Here is a 26,868-nt window from a genome sequence, read left to right as displayed (position 1 = left end):
ACCGTGCCCCACCGCTGTCCCTCCCTTTTTCCATTTTGTTTGGGTGCCTGCTGACATTTTTCCATACTTTAATGAAAGGCTCAAGCCCAAAACATTGGTTATGTATCTTTAACTTTGACCTGCTGAGTTTCTCTAGCATTGTGTTTTTTTTTAAACTTTATTGATTCGTTCAAAAAACAAATAATACATGACATATACAACAATAAACCATAAACATGAATGTTATTTCTTATATATAGAAAAAAAAGAAAAGAACCCCACCCCCCTTCAGCCAACTCTCCCAAGGAGAGCCATAAAGAAAGAAAAAAGAAAAAAAATTTAAAGAAAAATTAAATATACATAAATTGAAATGTAAATATTCTGAATATAACAACCACTTATTAATAAAATATTATAATTATCATGTGAAACATACGTAATTTTTTCCATTATTAAACAATATTTCATCTCATTATGCCATCTATTAATATCAATCATATTTGTATCTTTCCACGTACTAGCAATACATTTTTTCGCTACAGATAAAGCTAAATATACAAAAGCGAGCTGAAACTTATCTAATCCCAAGCCTTTCAGAGGTTGCAAACTACCCAATAAAAATACTGTCGGATCTAAAAGTATTTTAATTTTATACAGGTATTCTAAAAACGATTGAATTTTCTTCCAATAAGATTGTATATGTATACATGAGCAAACAGCATGAAAAAAAGTTCCAACCATATCACCACATCTAAAACACAAATCTGATTCATGAAAACCATACTTTATTAATTTTTCAGGTGTTGAGTATAATTGATGTAAAAAATTATAGTTAATCATTACATAACGTGCATTTATCAATCTAGTAGCATTGTGTTTTTACTGAGTCCTGTGTTGCAGCTCAAGGTTCAGATTTATCATCAAAGTACAGACATGACATCACGTACAACCCTGAGGTTCATTTTCCTGCGGGCCAGGCGGAATTTCTATTTATCAGTAGTGCAGCTACTCCATATACTGAAACCTTTCCCAGATTCCATTGTGATAATCAGGTAACCTCAATTGAACTGTGAATTGTTTTGTGATGTGCACCAAAAAGATTTGTTTTGCATGCTATTTAGGCAAGTCAACCCATACACTTAGTGCAATAATAATATTAATAATAAAAGTGCAGGGTATAGAGAAAAGTAGTTAAACAGTGCAGGGACATCATCTTTTACCAATGACAAGACTGTTCTAGAGTCTGTTATCTGTTAGAGGAAATTTTGACTGAGAGATGAGTATTGGCAAGGTACTGGAAATAATGTACCTGCTTACCTTCAAAATGATGCTTAGTTGATATCCTGAGAGGATAGACAGTGCAGTTCTCCCTCTGTATTGAACTGGCTTGATTTTTTTCTGCTCAAGTGTTGGGAGTGCATCAAACCAGAACATAGATGTAACTTATTTTGGGAGGATCTTATAATGCGCTGGAAGTGCTGGTAAACTTTAACTACATCTGTTGAACAACATCGAATCAAAAGTGTGAACGTTATTCTAATCAAGGCACATGATCACATTCACATTGTGATACAGTGCGTTCAATAACCACAAAGTATCACAAGAGCAGATTGCTATCCTCAATGTCAACAGGAGTTGAAAGACAAGATAAGGAAGCAAAAAAGGAGCACCCATTTTTATGAGGGGTCAGATACATACTTATGGAAGGTGTAAAACCTTGTGATTTTCAAAATAGAACATCCTATGGTGCTCTCTCAGAGATGGTGAATTGAGTCACCATACACATGTTCAACCAAAGAGGGTATAACTTGAATGATAACAGAAGGATCTGCATATCAGAAAGAAAAAAAAGACAGCACAACATTTCAAGTATGATCCTTCGTTAATCTCCATCATCGGTATTGAGTTTCCTAAAAGTCCAACCTCCCACATCGACGACAAACTTGTTGAAAGGTCAGCCTGTTGAACCTGGTAACAAGAAATCACAAAGGACCTTCTAACACACTGATGAAAAATTTCCCATGTATTTTGCTCTGCGTGGGAAATATGGACAAACCTAAGCAAAGTGGAGATTTTTTTTTCCCGCTTTATTCACTGACACTGCTCATAGAGGAACAGCAGTCGCATATAGCGTCCAGCTCTGTACAGTCAGAGAATGCACTTTGTAGTCAATGCTGGAGACCAAGGAAAAAAGTGATCCATATAGTAATAGATGGCAGAGCTACCAGATATTGCAAGCATCAGAAACAACGCTAGCCAATGTAGCTCTCATCTCCCTCTCATAATTCACACATTACTTCCAATTTTTACCAATAGATTTCACATCTATTTCAAATCTACGCTTTGGGATATCCACAGAACAGATTGAGAGAACTACAAATTGTGGCAAAGTTGATTTCTAAGATTGAGTATCAAGTCCTCTCATGGAGCTTTCACCATTAATGGGCTTGATAAAAATTTTTCTTCCATGAGACACTCACTATCACCACTTATCATTGCATCACCAATCAATATTCCCAGCATCTTTGGTACTGTCGCCATGGCACAAGGAAGAGCAGTCTGTGCATGGAGACCAGGTGTCAGGGAATGCAGTCTGACACCTAGCCCCAGACTACCCTGATCTCCACAGGCCTGCTTTCTTAGCATCCTGGTCAGTACGCCATACACCTACAACTGCGTGGCTTGGCTCGACCAAAACACCATCCATAAAACTTCTGATGATACCATGGCAGTGGGTTGTATAAAGAGGGGAAACGAGTCAGCATACAGGAGGGAGATTGAAAACTTGGCTGAACAGTACACCAAAAATAACCTCACACTCAATGTCACCAAGGAGCTGATTATTGACTTTAAGAATGGAAAATCAGGGATGTATGATCCAGTGATCATTGGGGGGAATCAGAGGTGCAGAGAGTGAACAAATTTAAGTTTTTGGGAGTCACCATCATGGAGGATCTTTCATGGACCCAACACACCATTGGCATTGTGAAGAAAGCATGTCAGCGCCTCTACTTCCTCAGGACTTTGCAGAGGTTTGGTATGACAAACTGTATAACCTTGGCAAATTTCTACAGGAAAGTGTGCTGACCGGCTGCATCGTGGTCTGGTAAGGGGGACACTAATACTCTTGAGTGAAAAGCCCTGCAAAGGTAGTGGACACAGCCCAGGACATCACAGGCAAAATCTTCCCCACCATTGAGAACCTTTGGAGAGCAGCAGCAATCATCAACGATCCACATCACCCAGCACACTGTCTGTTCTCACTGCTATCTTCAGGAAAGAGGTATAGGTGCATCAAGACTCATACCATCAGTTTAGGGAACAGTTGCTACCCCTCCACCATCACATTCCTTCAACAACAAAATCAATCGGACTCCTTTCTGAACTCTTTTGTACTTTATTGATTTTTGTTTCTCTCTGTAATACACAGTCAGTATGTTTACATTTCTTTATTTATTTACATATGTATGTTATGTACAGTTTTTTTTTGCACTACCAATAAGTGGTAATTCTGCATAGGCCATAGGCAAAAGGAATCTCAGGGTTGTATGTAATATCATTTACTGTATGTACTCTGACAATAAATCTGAATCTGCTGCGGACAGTTCAAACTATCAAAAGTCTTTTCCACTCTCTCCAAAATGTCTTTCATGATCAGAAACTTTTAGAAACAATTGAAATAAATTTTAATCACTTTTAAAAACTCAAAGAAGTAGTTAACATGTAAATTAATCAAAATATTAAAACTAATTAAAATGCATCAAGAATAATCCAACTACTCAGCTGTCCTACTTATTTAACAAAGGTCCAGAAGCCTAGGTTCAATCCTGACCTCTAGGGTAGTCGGTGTGGAATGTACACATTCTCCCTGTGACCACATGGGTTTCATCTGAGTGCTCCTGTTTACTCCCACATCCCAAGGTAAATTGGCCACTGTTACTTGTTTCTAGTGCATGGGTGAGTTGCAGAACCCAGGGAGAGTGGATGAGAATGTTGGATGCTTCATATTAAGTGTGGACTTGGTGGCTGAGTGATTTGTTTACATGCTGTATGACCCTATGAACCTTTGACAAAATATACCCTGCTCCTTTGCTCTGCATAATCAATAACTACCCTTAAACTCAATATCAAACCCAGAAATAGAGCCATTCTTCTGCTCTGCCATCTGCCTCATCCATTCATAACTGCCTCTTCATTGCGGCACAGTTATGTTTTTATTGTGCCAGCCAGAAGTATGTTTTCCCTTGTCTATTGGTTATAAAGAACAGTTAGCAGTAAAGTCATGGACTAGTACAGAATATTAAATATTTGTTCATTGGTGAAGGGGGATTGTTAGAGGGTCCCCATACTCTCCACCCACCCCGTGCCCCCACCCTTTCCCGTCACCTAACACATGCCCCTGAGTGAGCTTAGATAATGGACAGTTGATAATTGTTCGGATTGGTCTCCTGATTGATCATTTAAACAGAAGTTTGTAGAAAAAGAACAATCTGATCTCAATGAGATAAGATAGAGCTGATAACTCCATATAAATACTAATGCAAAACATGATACCACACAAGTTGAGAGCAGCTTAAGTCATTAACAGAATATTGTTACAGAACTCTGTGTGTGTTAAAAGTTCTGATTCAACCCAGCAGTGTGTTTCCAAAATCCAGTGGAGGAAAATATGGATTGTTCTTGACTCCATTTGACAGAACAATATTGAACAAAATGTTATCGAACCAGAGTAAGATCATCGATAGAAAATGAGTGAGGTGCATTTCTTTATAACATCCAAAATAACCTGGAAAACCTCAAAGTTCAACAAAGAAAGGAGCTGGAACCATAATACTCACATCAGAACTGAACACCAGTCCAGACATTAACAGTGATAATGTTTCACTGTTTCCTGCACCCACCTCTCACTTCACATTGAATTACTGCAAACAAAATCTACACCTTTTTTAACTGATTTATTCAGTCAGTTACCAGAACTTGTGCAAACAAAACAAATCTATCGCTCGTGCCAACACTTTACAACAGTTTCCTTTCAAACATTGCATCTTTAGCTCCATGGGGTTTTGACAACAATAAGCCAAATTCATCTTCCAAAATAAACATTGTTGACAATAGACCCTCAGCCCAACATCATTATTTTACTTTGGCTGACATCAACTGCCCGGTAAATAAGAACAAGACAGACGAAGGTAACATAGAAACTGTAAGAAGTACTTTCCCTCCAAATCATTTCAATTTAACTTTCTACAGATTTTAGCTTACCAAACTTGAGACAGTAGGCAGCTGTATTTCATCATGAACCACACGAAATCTATCTGTCTATCCTACTATTTCTGGCTATAACAAGCAAGTGAAGCTGTCCAAGAGTGACAAAGATGAGATAGCAAAGGATGTAAATTCAGGAAGACTAAAATAACTATTGCTTCATCTGGGCTTTTAGTAAATGTTATCAGTTTGACCCAACAGTGAAGAAGAGAGGAGTACAACTGAAGCTTATTGAGAAAATAATAGTCTGCAATTAAGAGTTATTAAGAAATAGGAGCTTTTGAAGGGTCATTAATCAACAAACCCTGGTGGATGACAGCTGTGAATAACCAAAAGAAATGAGCAACAGAGAATTGTCTGGTAAATGGGGAATTGCCACACTAAACTCACAAAATCAAAACCCTTGGTCCAGCACCAACCATGACGTTTAAATGGGTGAACTTCATTATCATTCCTCACCCTTGCCTTGGACTTCTTGCCTGCAGTAAAAGTATTTCTTTCAGCTTTTCCATGCTTTTGATACATCCCTAATTAACACTCCTTTATGTCCAAAGGACGTTGGTATGATGGGCAAGTGGTTTTAGTCATTCACTGCCAGATCTGGAGGGACCCCAAATTCCGAACCTTCACCCTGCCGCCTGACGGTCTCGTTTCTATCCCTCACAGACTGCTCATTACCTGATGTCCAGATATCAGTAGTTCTCCCACAGTAGTCTCCCTCCTTTTTCACCCTCCCAGAAAAGAACATGCAGCCCATACCCAACTTTACTCTCCCAGTTATGATGTTAATTCCCAAATCTATGTGGTTCTTTCCAATATCCTTCCAGCCAGATCTATGCCTCTGCCCAGCATTCTTACCAAAGTCATAAATTGAAATTCACATGGATGTGACAGAGGTAATCAGTTCCTTTTCGACTTGCCAGCTGTTGGCATCCTTTGATGTTGCTAACGCTCCATCCTCCTCCCATATGTCTCTTTAGATCCAGTATATTGTGCATGCATGATACCTTTCTTATCTAAAAATTAATTACTCACAACAGCTTCACTTCCAACTCTCAAAGCACCACCCCCCCACCCCTCCCCCCTCCCCCCACCCCCATCAGGTCTATCCCCACCTGCCTCAACTCTACCATCTCTAAATAGTCGCTCTGCTGGTCAGACACCAGATTGAAAAGCCACAAGTTTTTCTGAAGAATCATCTGCCAACATAAAACAAAGCACTGATGCATTTAAGAAAACATTACAAATTGCTGTTGAAGATGGGCTCTCAAACAGTTTTTCTTCAGGAATGTAGACAGATGTTGATAACTGGGATTTGGCAAATTGTAGGTGAAGTCTGTGGCTAATTTTTCATGGTAATTTCCTATTAAAAGTATAAGAGAACTTTAAACAAAAATCCTTTCTAGAAGAGGATTGTAGTGCATCTTTAAGTATTTATGTGACATTATTTTTGTACCGATGTTTATGTTCATACTGTTTTCATTAACTTCAATCAGATATCTCTTGTTTCTGCACACTTCCATTGTGTTTCCTATCTTTTACTCCTGAGCGCTTGACTTGCTGACTGGGCTATAATCATAAATGCGCTCATTTTGTTAATAACAATGTTCACTCTGATCAGGATCATCAAGATGTTTTTGGCTCAACATTTTCACTTCAATTCCAGGAGCCACATTCGGTTGAACAAGGCTCAAGCACATTCACATTTTTTTTATCATGGAAGTGTGTATACTGCAGAATTGTACAATGGAGGCATATACAATTACAATCTTTAAAATACATTTAGACAGGCACACAGTCAGGGGAAAAACGGAGAGTGCAGTGCTACTACAACAACCAAAGGTCCTGCTCATACTAAACATCCAAAACTCTCGTATTGACAAGCAACATTTATTTATTCATGTCTATAGATGAATACTTGTCCTGCATATGTATCGTTTGTCCGTATGTCTGTGCATCTGCGTGTTTTGAACTGAGGACTGGAGAACGCTGTTTCATCGGGTTGCACTTGCGAAATCAGGTGTGTTACAAACCGAGCATAACGAGCAGCAGACAGCGTTTAATTTTAAAACACTAATTTTATTTCTAACTCTTAAACTATAGTCTTAATTTTTAAACTACTGTTAACACTAATTCTATCCCCGGCTATGCGCAGGTGCTGTGTGCGTGCGTGCGTGCGTGCGTGCGTGCGTGGGTGGGTGGGTGTGTAATATACCCAAACCATTACCGTACAGGCCAAAATCTACAAAGTTACTTCAAAGCTCAGTCTTTTAAATTCAGTGTTATAGCGTAGGCCTTTGACATTTGATGCCCAGAACTAATGTTGAAATGATGAGAAGACTGAAGTTATGGCTGCTACAAACTCATGAATTCTTCTTGCGTTGTCTTTGAAGAAATGTCCATCTACACGGACTATGGTCATAACACTCCTGGCCCAATTGTAAGCAAGACGAACTGGGCAGCCTCCACGAAGCTTCCAAGACCCTGGCCCTGGTCACTGGTGGCACTGCTAATCACACTCAAAATGAAGCAGTCTCCCCAAGTGACCTTCACTGTTGGTCACAATCAAAATGAAGCAGTCTCCCCAAGTGACCTTCACTGTTGGTCACAATCAAAATGAAGCACTTTGCTTCCCATAAGACCCTCCTGGCACAGGTCAAGCCATCAAAAAGAGCCAATCATTCACAGAACATGCTTTGCTCTGAATTCCACAAAAATAGCTGGCCACAAGAGCTGCTTCAAAAAGCTGCTTTCTCTCCAGCAGTCAGAATGGCTCTCCCTTTGCAAAATCACAATGTATTTGCAAATGTATCAAATTCTAGAACAGACTGTGACAAACCTTCCCTCAGTTCTTCCAATGTATCGAATTAGCATTGGGCTGTGACTTGTGCTTGTGTGAAATATTAAATGTTAAATGTGACCATTCAGTCCCTCCTGTCTATACTATCCCTTACAGAGATAATCCCACTTTAGTAAAATGGGAGCTCACACTAGGTGACAATAAGCTTGACTTGATTACAGCACCAGCAAATCAGGTTCAAATCTGGTGTCTGTAAGGAGTTTGTACGTTCTCCTCATGACCTGCGTGGGTTTCATCTAGGTGCTCTGCTTTCCTCCCACGTTCCAAAGACATACAGGGTTGTAAGTTTGAAAGGTCACATGGATGTACTTGGGCGATGCGGGTTCATGGGCCATAAGCACCTGTTACCACACTGCACCTCAAATAAAGTTTTTGCTTTGCTAGACAACTTAGTCGGCATTGAAATTAAGCATGAAGGGCCTGTGTCTGCACTGTAAAACTCTATAACTCTTTCAAAAAGGTATTGGACAATTGACATTTATGCTGAGGTTTCGAATATCCCTGCATCATTGACTTCCTGAGAGCTCGTCCAACTACTCCTTCTGACCTCTTGGATGTTCTATTTGAAAATAAAACGACATTTGACACATTCCTTTTCATGGAATTAGTGGACGTTGGCAATTTAGGCCTATCCTCTGGAATGAGCTCTTAACTAATCCATAACTTGCACATGAAAGCTTCAACTATATTTGAGTATGCCTGTGTGTTTCACTTCAAACCATTTTGAATTATTATTGTTCACTCTCATTCATTTTTTTTCCTGAGGTATCCCAACAGACTCTCTGAGAAAGATTCAGTGGGCATTGAAAAGGTGAAAACCTTAGGTTTTTGATTCTTAGTTAATCTTGTGCTTATCTCTTGTTTGAATATTGTTTGTAATGTTACCATAGTGACTATGAAGTAATATCTGCATCTCATTCTTCAACGAACCATGAAGGAGATGTAAGCTCGAGATTATTTGCTTTTATTTCTTCTTATATATCTCTTTGAAGTTGAATATCATTTTGTCTTTAAATATGTTTTGTTTACTCATCGTTATGAAAATCTTAATGCGACATTATCCAAAATGTTTATCCGTTTTATAAACGAATTAAAGCTGCATCTACAAAGTTTGGTTTACTCGATTAATAAGATGGCTATTCGGAATACCATCCTCATGTTTCCTTGAAGATGACACATTCTGAAATTAGGAAATATTAGAACCTGGAAAGTGTCATATATATGCACGACCAAGCCCGTCATCGTTCCTCCAATGTTGGTAATTATTTACTAATAAATCTTTATACAGTGGATTTAGTTTATTTCACTAGAGTGCCTTGCATTTTAGTTAGAACATAATTTCTGTGTTCCATCAGAAGCTCAGCCAAAACTTGCTGTCCTCTCTTTTTGACTTTACTCGATGCATGTCAGATGTCGTAAAAGCTTACTGAGATGATTGTGAAAAATCTTTCTGCTCCTTGACTGTAAACTGCTCAAGTCTAATCCATCCCATTCATTGCTTGTTATTAGACCCTTTTCAACAATCAGTCTTCTGGTCTGCTTTGTGATCTCAAATGCGATTATGGGCCATCCTTCTCAACTGAATTCAATGTGCTCATATTGGTCAAACAATCTCTGTGAAATGTGAATAAAAAATACTAGTCAAACTATTCCGCTTTGAAGTTGTGTCCGAGCTGAGACCAGTGCAGTTTGTGAGGTAACCAGATCCAAGTTATGCTGGTAAAGAATAGAACCTTTGTTGAGTTCACATCCAGAACAAAATAGTCCAAAAGTAGATCCAATGCCAAAGTCTGTAGAGGGATTAGGAAGACTTTGAAAACAAATTAATTAAGTAGATCACATCTTCCTCCCACGAAGCACACAAGATCACCACTTATCATTTCAGCACTTAACAATGTTCCAAGTGTCCTCAGTGCTGTGGACATTACATGAGGCAGAGCAGCCAGTGAATGAAGACTAGATCCCAGGGAGTGCAGTCTCAGGCCAAGCCTCTGGAATTTCCCGCACGCAATTGGAGGAACAGCACCCTATATTCCGTCTTTGTAGTCTCCAACTAAAAGGAATAAATATCAATGTCTCGAATTTCTAATAATCTACCCTCCCCTTTGTTTTCTCAACCCAATCTGACCCCCTCCAAGCTAACTATCAATTGGCATGGTTAGTATGGGGGCAGCACGGTCAGTGTAGTGGTAAAGACAATGCTGTTACAGTGCTAACGGCCCGTGTTCAAATCCAGTGCCTCTGTGAGTTGTCTCCCCATGTTTGCGTGAGTTTCCTCCAGGTGCTTCAGTTTCCTCCCACCATTCAAACCGTACCGGAGCTGTAGGTCACTTGGGTGTAATTGGGCAGCGTGGGCCCATTAGCCGAAGGGGCCTGTTACTGTGCTGTATACCCTTCTTTTATTCTCTTTGCTGTCTCCTACCCTCTCTACTAGCACCTTCCTTCCTCCAGCAACCCCCCGCTCCCCACCCCTTTCCCTTCATTCCTCCTATCAGAGCGCATCTACCTCGGCCCTTTGCTTCTTCCTCCTAGCACCTCCTAGCTTTTTACATTTTTTCCCTTCTCCCTCCCACCTGTATCACCTGCCAATCTGTGCTCCTCCTACCCCCTCCCCCCCACTCCCAATTTTATTTGGGCATCAGCCCCTGTCTCTTGCCTGGGCTTCAGCCCAAAACATTGACCATGTTTTGCCTTGGAGGAACGATGACGGGCTTGGTCGTGCATATATATGACACTTTCCAGGTTCTAATATTTCCTAATTTCAGAATGGACATCGCCTGACCCACTGAATGCCTCCAGCAGTCCCTCTTGTTGAACAAAGTAGATTTATAGTTGTTGATCATTGGATAAAATTTATCTGAGCCTTACCACTGAAAGTGTGAAAGACATAAATACATATTTTCTTAGAGAAAGAAAAGCACCATAGAGCATTGTTAAAAATGCACATACAGTATTTCTGTATGGAACACAGAAATTATGTTCTAACTAAAATGCAAGGCACTCTAGTGAAATAAACTAAATTACTGTATAAAGATTTATTAGTAAATAATTGCCAACATTGGAGGAACAATGACGGGCTTGGTCGTGCACATATATGACACTTTCCAGGTTCTAATATTTCCTAATTTCAGAATGTGTCATCTTCAAGGAAACATGAGGACGGTATTCCGAATAACCATCTTTGAGCAAGGAAATTATGGCCTAACTGCATTGTAACAACATAACCCATGTCACAGACACAGTTTAAAGCAGCTTAACGTCTCAAGATGTAAGTAGATTAAGTGTTTTATCTTGTAATATAAGCAATTGCCTCCTGATGTCCATATTCTGAGCCTTATTGTTTCTCTTAAGCCGTTTTCTGCCTCTTTAAAATTACTGCCTTGCTTTTAATACAATTAAAATTGAGCAAATTGGAACTGCATTGCATTTTATTTAAAATTTTGTTCCTGACTGCAAACCACACTGTACTTCAAAACAAAAATATTTAGAAACAATGTCTCAATTTTTAATTCCATTTTGCTGTGATATTAGGAGGGAGGGATTCCAATTGTTTAATCTCATGCTACATTAACTAAATTCTTACAAAAGTAGGGAATTATCCACCAAAATAAAACATGTGTCAGCACCAAATAAGCTTTCATATACTGTATATGGTGCCTTTCAAATGCTTTGTAGAATTAGAATCACATAAAGGTTACTGAAAAGGAGGTTCTTTGACCATTCAGATGTCAACTCTATGCTAGTGCTTTCCAATTAATCCCATCCTCTTCCCAAAGTAATTTTATCTCATTGCTTATACAGTGAATCTTTGAGTGTATGAACTGAAACACTTGCACTGCTCACCATATCCGTGCACCCCACTTGCAGTTTAATGAATCTTTGTTGTGTGAATAATCACATTCCATCCCTACTCTCAGATTCTCGCACCTACCCCCCATTGGGAGATGTTTCACTCTATCTTCCTATAAAGGAGACAACCACAGTCCATGGTTCAAATCATCCCAGAGTTCCTTACACAACCAATGTGATTTTTGTTGTGTTGGAGCAACCACACCAGTCAAACAAAACACAGGAAGCTCGCAAAAAATATCAAGTGATGAGTCTGCCTTAACTTTTCCCAGAGGTCGACTGGACTTTTTTTTTGATCCGATGATATTCTGGGAGAGTCTCACTGGCCTGAACTTCATATGAGCACATTTGAAACAGAATTGAGTTTTGGAGAGGTAGGGAGGAAATCATATATATGTTGCCCCCGTGAACATTACACACAATATGCGGCAAAGTATTTGATCATATCTCTGTACTTATTCAGCTCAAGCTTTCTCCAAAATTACATTCGAACAATTCTCATCATTTGCCCTCACTGTTCAATGAGACCTCAGTTATTTTATTACTGAAACCCACTGGGGCCCAGCTGTTATTAAAATAGATCAAGATCAGCTGTTTCAACTTATTTGGAGATACCATTAAATAAGAAGTGGTCTTTGTGACAATTCTCTGCTTCATTCCTGAGGAATAGTGTAAACAATAAAACTTGCACTTAATGGGAAACATCTTCCCCTGCGGTGGGTGAAACCAAGAATGAGCAATGAACATTTTCGCTTTCATGGACTTGGACCACGTCTCACAGGGCAGCATTGCAGACATTTGGTACCAGTTAGTCACCATAGAAATGGTCACCATCATCATTTCAAGGGGCTTTTTTATGCTTCCTCTTTTTTCTCCTTTGCGCCTTTCCAAGTCAGTTTGTAACAAGCATTGGGAAGATGTGGAGGAAGTCCTGATCTCTGTTCCAGCTCTCCGTTAAGCAATGAGGGGGGGATAGAGACAAGGATTGAGGTGGGGTTGTTTACAAAGGGATCTCTAAAGTCAGTCTTGAACCACAAGGAAACAAAATAAAACCCAATAATATCTAATAGGCTTATTTCATCCTACATCATTGTTTCCTGATTAATTGAGAAGCGATGTCATATCAACTTACCACTTACCCACAAATTGAACTCAGATTTATCTGCATTTTGAAAGAAGGAATTATCTCACCGAGTTTTCTAATTGCCTCTTCAAAAGAGCAGGAACCGCCATTTTAACCATCTTGGGTTTTTTTTTTTCTGATGGACCATATTCTTCGAGCTGCTGAGAAACTGGAGAAATCTGACACTTTTTTTCAGAATCATTATCCATTGCCTTGTCTTCCAGTATCTATAATGACATTTAAAATGAGCGAGATCACGAGTTTTAAAAAGGATGGAAAATTATGAAATCCCAGCACTGTCGGCCTCCCATCACATTCCATCCATTTAATAAAGGGGAAATTCTGATTTAATCCTGGCCATTCACGAGGCAGAAAAATCGTTTGGCACAGACAAGAAGGCCTGAAGGCCCGTTTCTATGCTGTTAAGAATGAATCAGGGAAAGATTTTATATTTTTACTTCCTTAAATGGTTTCTTTTAATTCTAAAATCATTAAAAGCAAAGACTCTTGAATTCATGAATACCATTAATTTGAATAAGGCCCGACTGGTTCTTGGTTATGCATCCTAATTCTTTTCCTTGTTCCATAATCTCACCCTTCTCTGCTGACAAAGAGTTCAAGCATAATAGCTCCTGTCTGAGTGCCAACATGGATCTGTTCCAGTTCGCCTATCATAGCAACAGGTCTATGATGGATGCCATCTCACTGGCTCATTATGACAACAACACCATCTTCAAATTTGCTGCTGATACTACGGTAGTGGGTTGATGAGTCAGCAGGGCGACTGAAAACCTGGCTGAATGGTGCACCAATGACAACCTCACATTCAATGTCACCAAGACCAAGGAGCTGATTGTTGACTTCAAGAAGGGAAAACTCAGAGGGGTACGATCCGGTGATCATTGGGGGATTAAAAGTAGGGAGGGTGAGCAAATTTAAGTTCTTGGGAGTAAACATCTCAGAGAATTTTTCCTGGAGCCAACACACTAAAGGCATCGTGAAGAAAGCACGTCAGCACCTCTACTTCCTCAGGACTTTGCAGTGGAGGAGTCCAGACTAACAAACACAAAGCGTTAATTGGATATGATGAGAGGAAAGTTGAGAATTGGTTTTGGCTCTGTGAAAGGAGACCGAGGAAAAAGGAAAGAGAGAGAGAGAGAGAGAGAAACAGACAGAACAAGAGGAAAGGAGACAGAGGAAAGAAGATGGGGTGGGGGGGGGGAGGGGGCAGGCTGGGGGTTTCCAACAGAAACTGGAGAAGTCGATTTTAATGCCATCTGGTTGGAGGTGCCCAGTCGGAAGATAAGGTGTTGTTTCTCCAATTTGTGGGTGGTCTCAGTCTGGCAGTGCATGAGACCAAGGACAGACATGTCACCAAGGGAATGAGATGGGGAATTGAAATGCGTAGCTACTGAGAGATCCACACCATTGTGGTGAACAGAGACAAGGTGCTCTACTCCCTGTCTCCCATGTCCCCATCCCTCCAGTTCCATCTCTTTCTCTCTGTCTCCTTTCACAGAGCCAAAATCAATTCCCACCTTTCCTCTCATTATATCCAATTAACACGTTGTGTCTGTCGGTCTGGACTCCTCTCCTTTCCATTCTTCCCCACTTCTCTCCTCAGTCTTTCATTCAGATGCCTGCTTACTTTTGGCTTATACTTTGAAGACAGGCTCAGGTCTAAAATGTGGATAATATATGTTTACCTCCTATTGATGCTGTGAGAACAGCATTTCTGCATTTTTACTACAATCGCAGCATCTGAAGTCTTTCATGTTTCACCTCGCTCGTTGACCAAGCTCAGTCATCTGGGATTTTTTATTTTATTTTAACGTTGCTTCTGTGGCAGGCTTGGGTCACTTTTACTATGAAAGAAATTATCTGCAAATGGAAATGGTTACTGATAAATTGAGATATAGTCAGCTGTACAACAGTTTAAAATGTCCTTGAAGTCTTTTCGCAGCTTCAGTGAACTGAACACACTTCAGTATAACTGACCTGAAATGTATCTTAACTAGATACTTGGAAATGAGCTGAGCTCGTGCTTGCTGGTGGTGAAACAACTTGAATTTTGGCCTTTTTCGGTTCCTGCATTAACATTTGGAACATTTTTGCAAAATATCTCTGAACTGTAATTCCAGACAAGAGGGGAATTTGTCATTTCTGCCTCAGAATCATGTATTAACTAGCTGTAGAGTAAGCCGAATTGCCAAAGATATTAAATTGAATTCAATGTATATGTAATAAATTGCTTCAATATTTTTCTGAGTATTGCTAAGGTATTGGTACTTTAAAGTTTGTGTTAATGTAAGCCTTACAAATCCTGCTGTGTAAGAAGTTCAGTCAGACAATCTCCATATGAGTAAAAAAAAAGTTTTATTCTCCTGAATAAACGCTCACCACACAGATTTAATCATTGAAAGTTGAATATGTACAATTTGACTACATTTTCAACCTTTAAAAATAGACCTGCAAAGTACTTACAACACTTTTGACCCATCATCTTCAAACTTTGTAAGACTGTAGCTCTTAAAAGCTCCAGCAAAAGAATTCTTCCTTGGATCTAAACATCTCGCCCAATTACATGGATTTTATGTTCACCCTGAAATAAATGAAGTCATATTAGTGACCTGATGGACATTTTTGAGGTAATGAAATGGTTCAACAGAGTCCTCCAGCTGTTTCTCATGCTTGGCTTGAAATAATATCCTATTTTTCTTTCTTTTCTTTTTAAAATATTTTATTGATTTTAATAGAGCTTATACAAACAAAAAGGGTGCAAGTCAATTAGACGATATGGACAGTTACACAAACTAGATATTCCATATATTCCTAACATACATAAATTGTAAATCATATCCATAATTCATATTTTAAATAGTGTATTCATTTTTTTAGAAAAAACTCTATTAAGAAGGAGGAAAGAAAAAAATAGTAGAGGAGAAAAACTCAAACCCCTTATCTAACCGCGTTGTCAGATATGACTGGTATCAAAAGAAAAACAAAGGTTAAAAAAATTAATATAAGGAATGTGGAAAAGATACAAGTCAGACAACTTAATTATATGGAGTAAAATTATAAAGTAAGATAGTGAGTCAGAAATGGCCCCCATGACTTCTGGAATCTTATTTCAGAATAACAAATCTTTTCCATGTTCAAACAGGACATGATGTCACACAATCACTGATCATGAGTAGGTGGGGCAGTCTCCTTCCATTTAAATTGAATCGCACACCCCGCCAAAAGAGAGGCAACAAAAAGGGCGCAGCTCTGAACCAGAGGTAAAGCAGAATCATTCCCTCCCATTGTGCCGAAGTGGGCCACCAAACGATTCAGTGTTAAATTTATAATGTAAATTTTTGATCATGGAAAACCTCTCTCTAGTATTTTTCTAGACAAGGACAAGTCCAGAAAATATGAATTAATGAAACTTCTCTGCTCTTACACCTGTCACGCCAGGGTGTCAGATCAGAATAAAAGTGAGACAATTTATATAATTTATGCAACAATATTCTATTCTTGATGCAGATTTAATTTCTATTTTCTCTTGCAGGACTATATTCAAAGGATGCAAGAAGAGATGTCAACCCATTTGATGCTAAAAGCTTCCATTTGGCCAGGCAAAAGACAGGCAAGATGCAGCTCAGTTTGCAAGGACAGCCAAATGACTATTATTTGCCCTGCGAGAAACAGGCACATCATTATTTGCCTGCGTTTGTGAAAACATTTACCTCCTGCTGGAGATTGTTAGATAATGATCAGCCTAAAACAAACACTAAGCTGCAGGAAGCCCATTTGGCCCGTGACAGATTTGCTGTCATTTGCAAAGAGCCGGCAGAGTCACTTGCTCCATTTACAACCATGTTGATTTAAATCTGGAATCAATGCATCATTACTGTGCGCTAAAGCCATGTGGAATGCGCTGATTGTAGGGGGCCATTCACATCACCCCTCATAAGCACCTTAATTACATAGATTGACACAGGGCATGCAACATAGAGACCAGGTGTTCAGCTCCGCTGATTATATCCCAATGTTTATATTTCCTATGAACCTTCTCCCGCCTCTTTTCATTAGACTACATAGGATTACCTCGCAAGCAGAACACTGGAACAGGCCGTTCAGACCAACCAGTCCAGACTGGCATTTTCCTCATAAAAATTTACTTCTTCCTATTTCCCCTTTTAAACGCTTCTACTAGTTTCATGTTTCCACTGCTTTATATGCAAAGTTTCTTCAGTGTTCCCAATTGTTTACCTCTCACAGTGATTGTTTCTGGTCACACCCTTCCCCACAAATGGAAACATTCTCTCTGCATGCATTCTGTTAAACAATTTCTTAACCTCAAAAACCTCCATCAAGTCACCAATATGCCTTCATTATTTTTTCAGGGATAAATATCAAATCCACGTGGTTGAGCCACATGATTAGAGCCAGGGCAGAACTCTTTTCGAAATTAAATCAAATAACTTGAAACATTAATGTTGATTGCAAATTATCTTGCAAATTGTTGTGTACTACACGTACCAACACATTCCTCTTGTAATCAAGATTATATTTGCATAGTTTCACTAATGTATTGAGACACTAAAAACTCATTCCAAAATAGATCATTTAAACTATTCACGTACTGAGACTTCAACTTTTCATAGAAGACCATCTGTGGCAGTGACACATTTGGTGCAAACCAGATAGATCACTTGGCTCTTCTGTCCAAATAGATTACAATATAAAGATAGACTTGCATGCAGACACAATGGAATGTTCAAGTTACATAACAATGCCTTTTTGCACTTAACCTGTTCAGTCCCGTCAGAAAGGCATATGTCTCAATGAGATCGCCTCTCGTTCCTCTAAGTTGCAATGAATATAACCTGAGTCTTACATCAGTCTGGAGAACCTTTACTGGTCTCCCTCATTAGCAAGAATGTCCTTCCTCAAGTTAGGAGACAACAACTGAACACAATACTCAAGGTATGGCAAAATACACAGTGTAAATCCAGTCAAGTCGCAAAGTTTTTGGAATCTTACAGGCTTTTGTTTTTGAATCAATGTTTGGACTATATGGTACTAGGTTTGAACTAACAGAAAATTCTGTTTCTCTGTTATACTTGCTTTGGTTTTGTTATTTAATTTTCTGACATTTTCAATGTACCCAGCTAGGACATATTTATGATCTAGCGGTTCAGCATCCACACAGAGCTCACCTCTCAATTACATCTTCTAATCTATATGAACTCTTCAGATCTTGACCCCAATTCCAACCAAATATTTCATGGTTTTGCAAAGTTCCAGCAAGGTATTTACCTCCATTTGCATGAACTTGATTTCCTAGGTTGGTTGGAGACACATGCACGTGTCTTTTGCTTGATCTGCATTCTTCGTAATTCGTGTTGTGGAGATGCTTTTGGCCAAACTGCTTCAGTTCAACTCTAGCGGTCGAATTGGTTGAATGAAGTTCAAGCCAATGCTTAATCTGTAGGTATGTGTTCTCTATTTCTGAGTGCAGTTGTTCAGTAATGCAACAGGGTATTGGGTTCACAAGTCTATGCATACTTTCAAAAGGACTATTTGCACCATGAAACATAAAGAAAAACGGTGGAAAGCTTCAGCTGGACAAGCAGAAAGCAACCTATCTGGTCTTCTACCTTTCAACTTGCTCATGTTAATAGACCAAAAGTATTTAACTTGGTGATCTTTTGCTTGAATATGCTTTGCTGCTTGGACCCTGTTCTTTTTCAACAGGGGACGGAATAGGGTCACAGGGCAGGAAAAGAATCACATGTATAATTGTACAGACACTCACCTCAGATCAACGAGCTCCATTTTAGTTCCAGGTTTTGATGCATTACTAATGGCCTCTATCGTTTATTTCCACTCCACATAGACCATTGGCATCAACCTTCTAGATAAGGATGATAACTAGTCTCCAAAAAATTTGTCATGTTTTAGTTTCTTTTTTTTTGCATCCCATCTCCTGAACTCTTCTTCCAAAATCTGAAGGTTGCCTTCTTCTGTACTCAATCATTTGTCAAAATCTTGGTTACTAAAGAAAAAATCCTTGCAAAATATTTTTCCATGATAGCCAAGGAAGTCCAGCACAAAGATTTGGCCATGTACAATCATCTGGTGTATGAGTCGACCACACAGTATTTGCTTACAGTCGCACACTCCTGATTTTGTGAACACATGGGTGAGGTCAGAATTTGTGAAGACCATTGTCCCTGTTAAGTCTCTATGTGATGACTTTTGCCTGTCATCACTTTTTGGCTCAACTTTTTCTTTTTATCTTTTGTATATATGGTTTGACCTGCTGGCCATATCCAACACCTTTACCAATAAGTGCTTCTGTGAAAGGTGCAGTCACATCCTTTTTGTCATTATAACTGGCTTCCAAATTTCTAAGAAATGTAATGCTGTTTCAAACTGTTCCTGCTTGAATTTTTGGAAATTCACTAGCAAAATTAATGAAAAGAAGCATATCGCAACAGGAATCTAGTTCTGAGCCCCTGAATCTCTTACTGAAAAGCCTTGAGGTTAAACAGATCTCATTGAATACAACACAATACAGTACTTTAGCTTTCACTGCGTGCCCATTTCTGTAGTTAATTACCAGTTTTAAGAGCACCACATTGATCCTAAATTGGAAACTATACAGGGTTAAGTGGAATATTTAGCCACAGAACAGACATTAAAACCAAACCATCCATGCCAGCTCCACTTGGGTCTTGTCATTCCTTCTTCCCCATATGTATGTCCAGCCTTCCCCTTAATTATATCTGAATCACTCTCTGGTAGCGAGCTCCACATTGCTACCACTCTTTGGGTAAAGAAGTTTCTTGGTGACTATCTTATGATGACCTTTAATAACATTCTTCTTTACATGTAGAAGCATTTCCTCTGTATTCATTCTATCAAAACTCGAAACTTTCATTACCTATGTTAAGTTATCCCCATGCCTTCTTTTCTCAAGAGTAAACAGATCTAATTTATTCACTATACTGAAAGCCAAAGTGCATTGAATACTTGAACTCTTTACATTGACCACTGTTGATAAAAAACAAGGAAGGGAAGTATAACGAAGGCAGATCTTGTTTATAAAAACACAACGCTGGAGAAACTTCTTTATATAGCAAAGATAAAGATACATAACCAGTTTTTCGAGCTTGAGCCTTTTATGGAGGCTTTTGCTCATACCTTGATGACGGGCTCAAGCTCGAACTATTGTTTATGTATCATTATCTTTGCTATATTGTAAAGTGCATTGTTTGATATGCTAAGTTTCTCCAACTTTGTGTTTATACTTCAATCACGGTGTCTGCAAATTTTCGTGTTTTACTCGTAGATCTTGTTAAGCTGTGCAGAGCAGTCTACAACGGAATAGCTTTCTGACACGCTACAAAGTCCCATACACTGGAAAAGGTTCCATAGGGCTAACAGCCCCTTTCACACTGGCAACCCACTAAATGACCCATGTTGCAATACTAGGTGAGCCGTTCACCAGGAATTCCCTGGTTCATGTGGATATCATGGATCTAAGGGGGCCCCCGACCTCTAGTGATGACGTCTTGAGTGACATATTACGTACCTGCAGGGTAGTGAAATCGTAATGGGAATAAAGCACACAATGTATGAAAGAGTGTGGGAGAATTTACTGCAGTGGGTTTCAGACCGTTCAAATTTAGAACAAACCCACAGGCCAGTTCCGTCACAAACTAGCAGACCTAATGTCAAATCGAGGTCCCTGAGCCTACAGGTGACCCTCTCATATAATGGGCCGTCTTTCATGGTCCTACAGTGTGTCACTACATGTGTCGCGTCATGTCAAGTCAGTACTACCCTAACACCTAGATTAAAAACCTTCAAAATATAGTACACTGATAATAAAACTACCTAGTTGAGCAGGTTGCCCCTTCTCATTGGAGCCAAGTCAACTTGGCCGGGCCCTGATACAACCCCCTGGGTATCAGAGCCCGGTTGATTTTTACCCCCCACCCCCAGCCACCCCCCCCCCCCACCCCCGGCCCGGTTGGGAGCATTCACACTGATAGGTGACCCGCTAAATAACCACTAAATTGCATGGTTCAACTCAACCCACGTTCAGTGGCAGTGACGGTCATTGGAATCTTAGCCAGTTTGAATCAGTGCTTTTTATTGAAAAGTAAGAATCATTTTAATTTATTCTATTTTAAGCTTTAATGAAGGATGATTGTTAAACAATTTCAGTTTTCCCCTGACACAGGAAAACCACTTGCATAGAGACTTATCATCAGGATTCTCAGTTGTTCATTACACCTACAAGATTACCACTACTGAAACATTTTCTCACTGATTAATACTTGACTTTTTCTTTAATAGCCATTCATTTAGATTATCCATTATCCTCTGCAAATAGTTGTGGATTCCATAACTCAAAATGAGCTGTCCTAGCCCCAGGCTGAAGCTAAATCAGTCAGCTGGAAGTGTTTTCAAAGACCTGATTTCATCCTGTTCCTCTCTGAACCAATGTATTGAAAGGAAACCATTGAGCTTACTAATGGCCATTTCATGTTTTAATGCATCTTCTCAGATTGCTACGTTTCAACTGATCTTTTTCGCAGTAAAGTCAGACTCCCTGTAGATGAGAGACAGTGCTGGTCAATTGAGGTCAATTCCCCATTTGAAATCAGAACAGGCCAGCTTTTAATGCCAGATATACTTAGGAGAATCCAAATATAATAGCATTTCTTATCAGCCACTGATTTGTAGTACTCACTAATGTGTACTGCTGGTATTTCACCCTCCACCTGGGGTCAGCTCACTGGCTATATGAAATGGTAGCAGAGAGATAGGTTCTGACAACACAGAGATTGGAATATCCACTCGAAAACAATATTCCTTTTTCCTGGTTGCACTGACAGATTAGATGTGTCCCATTGGAACTCTTGCTCTTCTTTAAAGTCTTAGAAACAGAACACCTCACTGTTTGTATGTACGATTATAGGGTAGCCCTGGAAATTATAGACCAGTGAGTCTTATATCAGTGGTGTGCAAACTGTGGGAGAGAAGATTCTTAGGGACAGGATTTATGAGCATTTTGAGAACGATAATCTTCTCAGGGACAGTCAACATCACTTTGTAAGGGGGAGTTCATTGAGTTTATTGAGAATGTGGAAAAAGAAATTGAAGGAAGGGGGTGGATATAGTATATATGGATTTTAGTAAGGCATCTGATATAGTCTCCCATCGTAAACATTCAAAAAGTCATGAGGCATGGGACCATGGCTGTAGGGATTCAGAATTGGCTTGTCTGCAGAAAGAAGAGTAATAATAGATGGAATGTATTCTGCGTGGAGGTCAATGACTAGTGGAGTTCCACAGGGATCAGTTCTGGGATCCCTCCTCTTTGTGATTTTTATAAACGACCTACATAAAGAAATAAAGGGATGGGTTAGTAAGCTGGCGGATGACATGAAAGTTAGATGTGTTGTGGATAGTATCGAAGGTTGTTGTAGGTTACAACAGGATGCAGAGTTGGGTGGAAAAGTGGCATATGTAATTCAATCCGCTTAAGTGCGAGGAATGACATTTTGCAAGGTCAATCTTGAAGGCAGTGTCTATGGCAGGATTCTTAACAGTGTGGAAGAACAGAGAGAACTTGGGATCCAGATCCATACATCTCTCAAGCTTACCACACAGGTTGATAGGGTAGTTAAGATTATTGTATGCTGGCCTTCATTAGTCAGGGGATTGAGTTCAAGAGTCATGAGATAAATAAAACTCTAGTTAGACTGCTCATGGAATTTTGTGTTCAATTTTGATCACCTCATCACAGGAAGGATTTGGAAGCTATGGAGAGGGTGCAGAGAAGATTTACCAGGATGTTGCCTGGATTGAACTAACCGTCTTGTGAGGCAAGGTTAACAGAGTAAGGTAGTTTTTTTTCATTAGAGCAAAGAAGGATGAGAGGTGACAATGGAATTCTACAAGATTATGAGATGCATAGATAGGGTGGACAACCAGCACCTTTATCCTGAGGCAAGAGCGGCAAATACCAGAGAACATCTATTTAAGGTGAAGAGAGAAAAGTTCAGAGGAGACATTAAAGTAAGTTTTTTTACAGAAAGAGTACCATAGTAGGTGCCTGGAGTGGGTGTGAGTTATGGAAGGATTAGATTGTTGAGTACATTTGCACAGGTCAACAAAACATTGTGGGCCGAATAGTCTGTACTGTTCTTGTAATGTTCTCCGTCCAACTTGATTGTAAATGTCAGACTGTTTTAATCTTACCAAGGTGATGATGATGGACTTCAGTAGAAAGTCAGGAGAAAATGAACTAGTCCTCATTGAGGGCTCTGCAGTGGAGAGGCTCAAGAACTTCAAATTCTTGGGTGACAACATCTCTGAGGATCTGTCCTGGAGCCTCCATGTTGATGCAATCATTAAGAAAGCTCACCAGCAGCTATACTTTGTGAGGAATTTAATGAGTATGCCACCAAAGACTCTTGCAAACTTCTACAGGTGTACCTTAGTGAGCATTCTGGCAGGTTGCATCACTGTCTGGGATGGGTATTTTGACACTCAGGTCAAGAAAAAACTCCAGAGAGCTGTCAACTTAGCCTGCGATATCACAGGTACCAGTCTTCACTCCATTGAGGTCATCTACAAGAGACGGTGTCTTAAGAAAGCAGCATCTATCCTCAAGGACCCCCGCCACCCAGGCCATGCTCTCTTCACTCTGCTACCATCAGGAAAAAGGTACAGGAGCCTGAAGATGTTTGTCCAGTGGCACAAGGACAGCTTCTACCCTTCTGCCATCAGATTCCTGAATGAACAATGAACCACAGACACTGCCTCATTTTGACTCTTTTATTTTGTAAGGTAGTTTATATAAATGTCTTCACTGTGATTCCGCCACAAGACAACAAACTTTGTGACATGTCCATGACAATAAATTCTGTTTACTGCAAGAAAAAGAATGAAAGTGAGTTTCATAATGTGGAATATATCAGGCCTTTTTATATATAGATGTGAGTTTTCTAAGTTATAACAACACTTCATAAAGCATTGCTCAGAACTCACTGAAACCACTGAGTGCAGTTTTGGACACTACTTCAGGAAGAAGTTTAGGATCTTCTGGATGGTTCAATGGGAATTTGCTCAAATAAAAAGGGCATGTGTGGTTTAGATGATGTGAAAGGGCTGCAGTAGGTGATTTTGTTCTGAGACCTAACATTTTTAGGCAGGAATGAATGAGAATTTAACAAAGGTTTTGGAAGTTGTGTTGGATTTAAATGGAATAAATGAGAGGAAATTGTTTCCAGTGCCAGAATAAGCTAGAGAACCAATGTAGAGTTGAGAAGAATTTTGTTTAATTTGAAATGTAACTCTTCAAACAATGTGGAAAACATATTCAATTGTATCTACAAAAAGTTGATCATATAAAAACTTATGAATATTAGAACAAAATAGGGCTATGGGAAATGCACATGACCCTGGGACAAAACATAAATCCCTCCCAGAGTCAATACAGACCTCAATCTGAATAGTTTCCTTCCAAACTTAAATCTCGTATAGTTTAGAAATTCTATTGACCAGTGGAACATTTTGTGAGTGCATTAAAGAAATCCATGGATGCAAGGAACGGTAGCACATACCTCACAGTAAATTACATTGTAATGTAAGGATCCTGGTGGAGTTTACTTAACTTGCAATTTATAATTAATATAACTTGCATGATTTTAGTGTAAAAGAGGCAGGCCTCATGTGCAATGGAGGTTTTATTTCAGCTGGGGACATGGAAGTGTTAGAGTGAAGGTGATATGGAGAGGCCTTCATGTTAGTTAAATGGCTGACCCTACTGGGTTAATGCCAGGGATCCAGCAATATACATCTACCTCAACAAAGGATTTTCCCAAGGTTGGTTCCTTAAAGTTAAATTCCTCATCTTTTCCTTGAGGGACCATACCATTTTCCCATCTAATTTTCTGCTGCACCTACACATCAGCCTTCAGTGACTGTCTTTGCACTTCTCGATCCTGTTGAACATGACAGCGACTTAGTCTCTCAGCATTTAACATAGGCTATCTTATGTGCACCAACCCAGTTTACATTCCATCCAACAGGTTCTCGCCCACTCACTCAGCTTGTCCATGTAACTCTGTATGGTCAATCTCACCCATTATCAGGAAACTTTAGATGTTGAAATTTTTGGTCTCCGAGCTTAAATTATTAATTCTATAAAGCATGTACGCCATCACATAAGATGAACATATGGAGTATTATATACTAGGTAAGCACCATATCTACAACTTCAAGAATAATCAAGAAACCTATCAAGATGCAGGAAAACACAGTTTAGTTGATTCTCTCTTCACTTGTTTTCATTCATTATTCTACACCGTAAGTGAGAATTCATCATGTATAAAAGGAACTGTAGCAGTTTGTCGACTACATTGCCCAAACCATCATTTCTACCATCTAGAAGGACACAGCAGAAGGGGAATGACATAACTCACCTGATAACTCCAAGACAAACACTGTGGTGGCATAGAAAAAGATTGCTGTTCATTCATTAACACTGGATCTAAATTAAAGAAGTTCCAGCCAAAAGCAGTGTGACACAGGGACTCCAAAAATTCAAGGAGGTGTGTCATCACCTCTATCTATTAAGGAACCCTAGCACTATCCATACAGTGAAAAGGGGAGTATAAAAATACTTTAGAATCCAGGGAAATAAAATCAAACAAAAATTCCAAAGAATTGTCATAGTTCCTGCTTTAAAGTAAACAATTACAGACACACTTCTCACATTATTTAATGACAGCTTTGGAACAGGAAGAGAATCAGTTGATTGAATGGTGTCACAATAACAGCCTTGCACTCAATGTTAGCAAATCCAAGGAGATGTTGTGGAAATCAGGAGAACACGAAGCAGTCCTCATCAAGGGGTCAGCAGTTGAGAAGGTCAAGAACTTCTAATTCCTGGCTGTCAACATCTCTGAGGATTTGTCCTGAGCCTCCATGTCGATGCAATCACAAAGAAAACTTGCCACCAGCTATACATCAACAAAGAGTCTCAAACATTTCTACAGGTGTACCATGGAGAGCATTCTGACTGTTTGCATCATTGTATGATATGGAGGGGCCACTGCACAGGACAGTAAAAAACTCCAGAGAGGTGTTAACTCGGCCAGTGACATCATGGGCACCAGTCTTCATTCCGTCGAGGACATATTCAAGAGTCGGTGCCTTATGAAAGCAGCCTCTATCCTCAAGGACCCCCACCATCTAGGCCATGCCCTCTTCATACTACTTACCTTTTCAGAAAAAAGGTACAGGAGCCTAAAGATGAGCATCCAGTGGTACAAGGTCAGCTTCATCCCCTGTACCATCAGATTGGTGAATGGACAATGAACCACAGACACTATCTCATTTTATCATATTTCTTGTACTGTTTATTTATTTTTGAAATGTTATTTATAGCACTGTGGTGCTGCCACAAAACAACAAATTTTGTGGTATCTCCATGACTATAAATTCTGATTCTGATTGTGAATCTTGAAACCTTAAATGTTCGACATTGCATGGAGATTCAACTTATCAGTTCCTCCAGACTGCCACTCATCCTCCTCCTGTTTAAATCTTTTTTTTTCCGGAGCTCATTTATACAAGCTCCTCCAACAAGTTGAAACAAGCAACGGACAGAATGCTCTCATCCACATCCCTTTTCACAAATGAAAGGACTCACTGTATTTGGATCCCCCTACAATGGGCCTTGGAACAAAAGGCATCCACAAGATTTTCTCTGTCC

The 26,868-nt window shown here is 39.5% G+C and overlaps 1 long non-coding RNA gene across 1 annotated transcript in view; it reads left to right on the top strand.

The window, feature by feature from the left end:
- LOC138737442 (uncharacterized) overlaps positions 1-26,868 on the top strand; it is a 37,456-nt gene that overhangs the window by 3,815 nt on the left and 6,773 nt on the right. Inside the window, exons 2-3 of the long non-coding RNA XR_011340922.1 lie at positions 8,870-8,915; positions 16,630-16,707. This is a non-coding gene — a long non-coding RNA (uncharacterized lncRNA). The remainder of the gene's footprint in view (positions 1-8,869; positions 8,916-16,629; positions 16,708-26,868) is intronic.

The sequence above is a fragment of the Narcine bancroftii genome, chromosome 6 (assembly GCF_036971445.1).
Source record: "Narcine bancroftii isolate sNarBan1 chromosome 6, sNarBan1.hap1, whole genome shotgun sequence".
Classification (NCBI taxonomy): Eukaryota; Metazoa; Chordata; class Chondrichthyes; order Torpediniformes; family Narcinidae; genus Narcine; species Narcine bancroftii.
The sequence above is the reverse complement of the archived record's forward strand: the minus strand, read 5'-3'. Positions and strand labels throughout refer to the sequence as shown.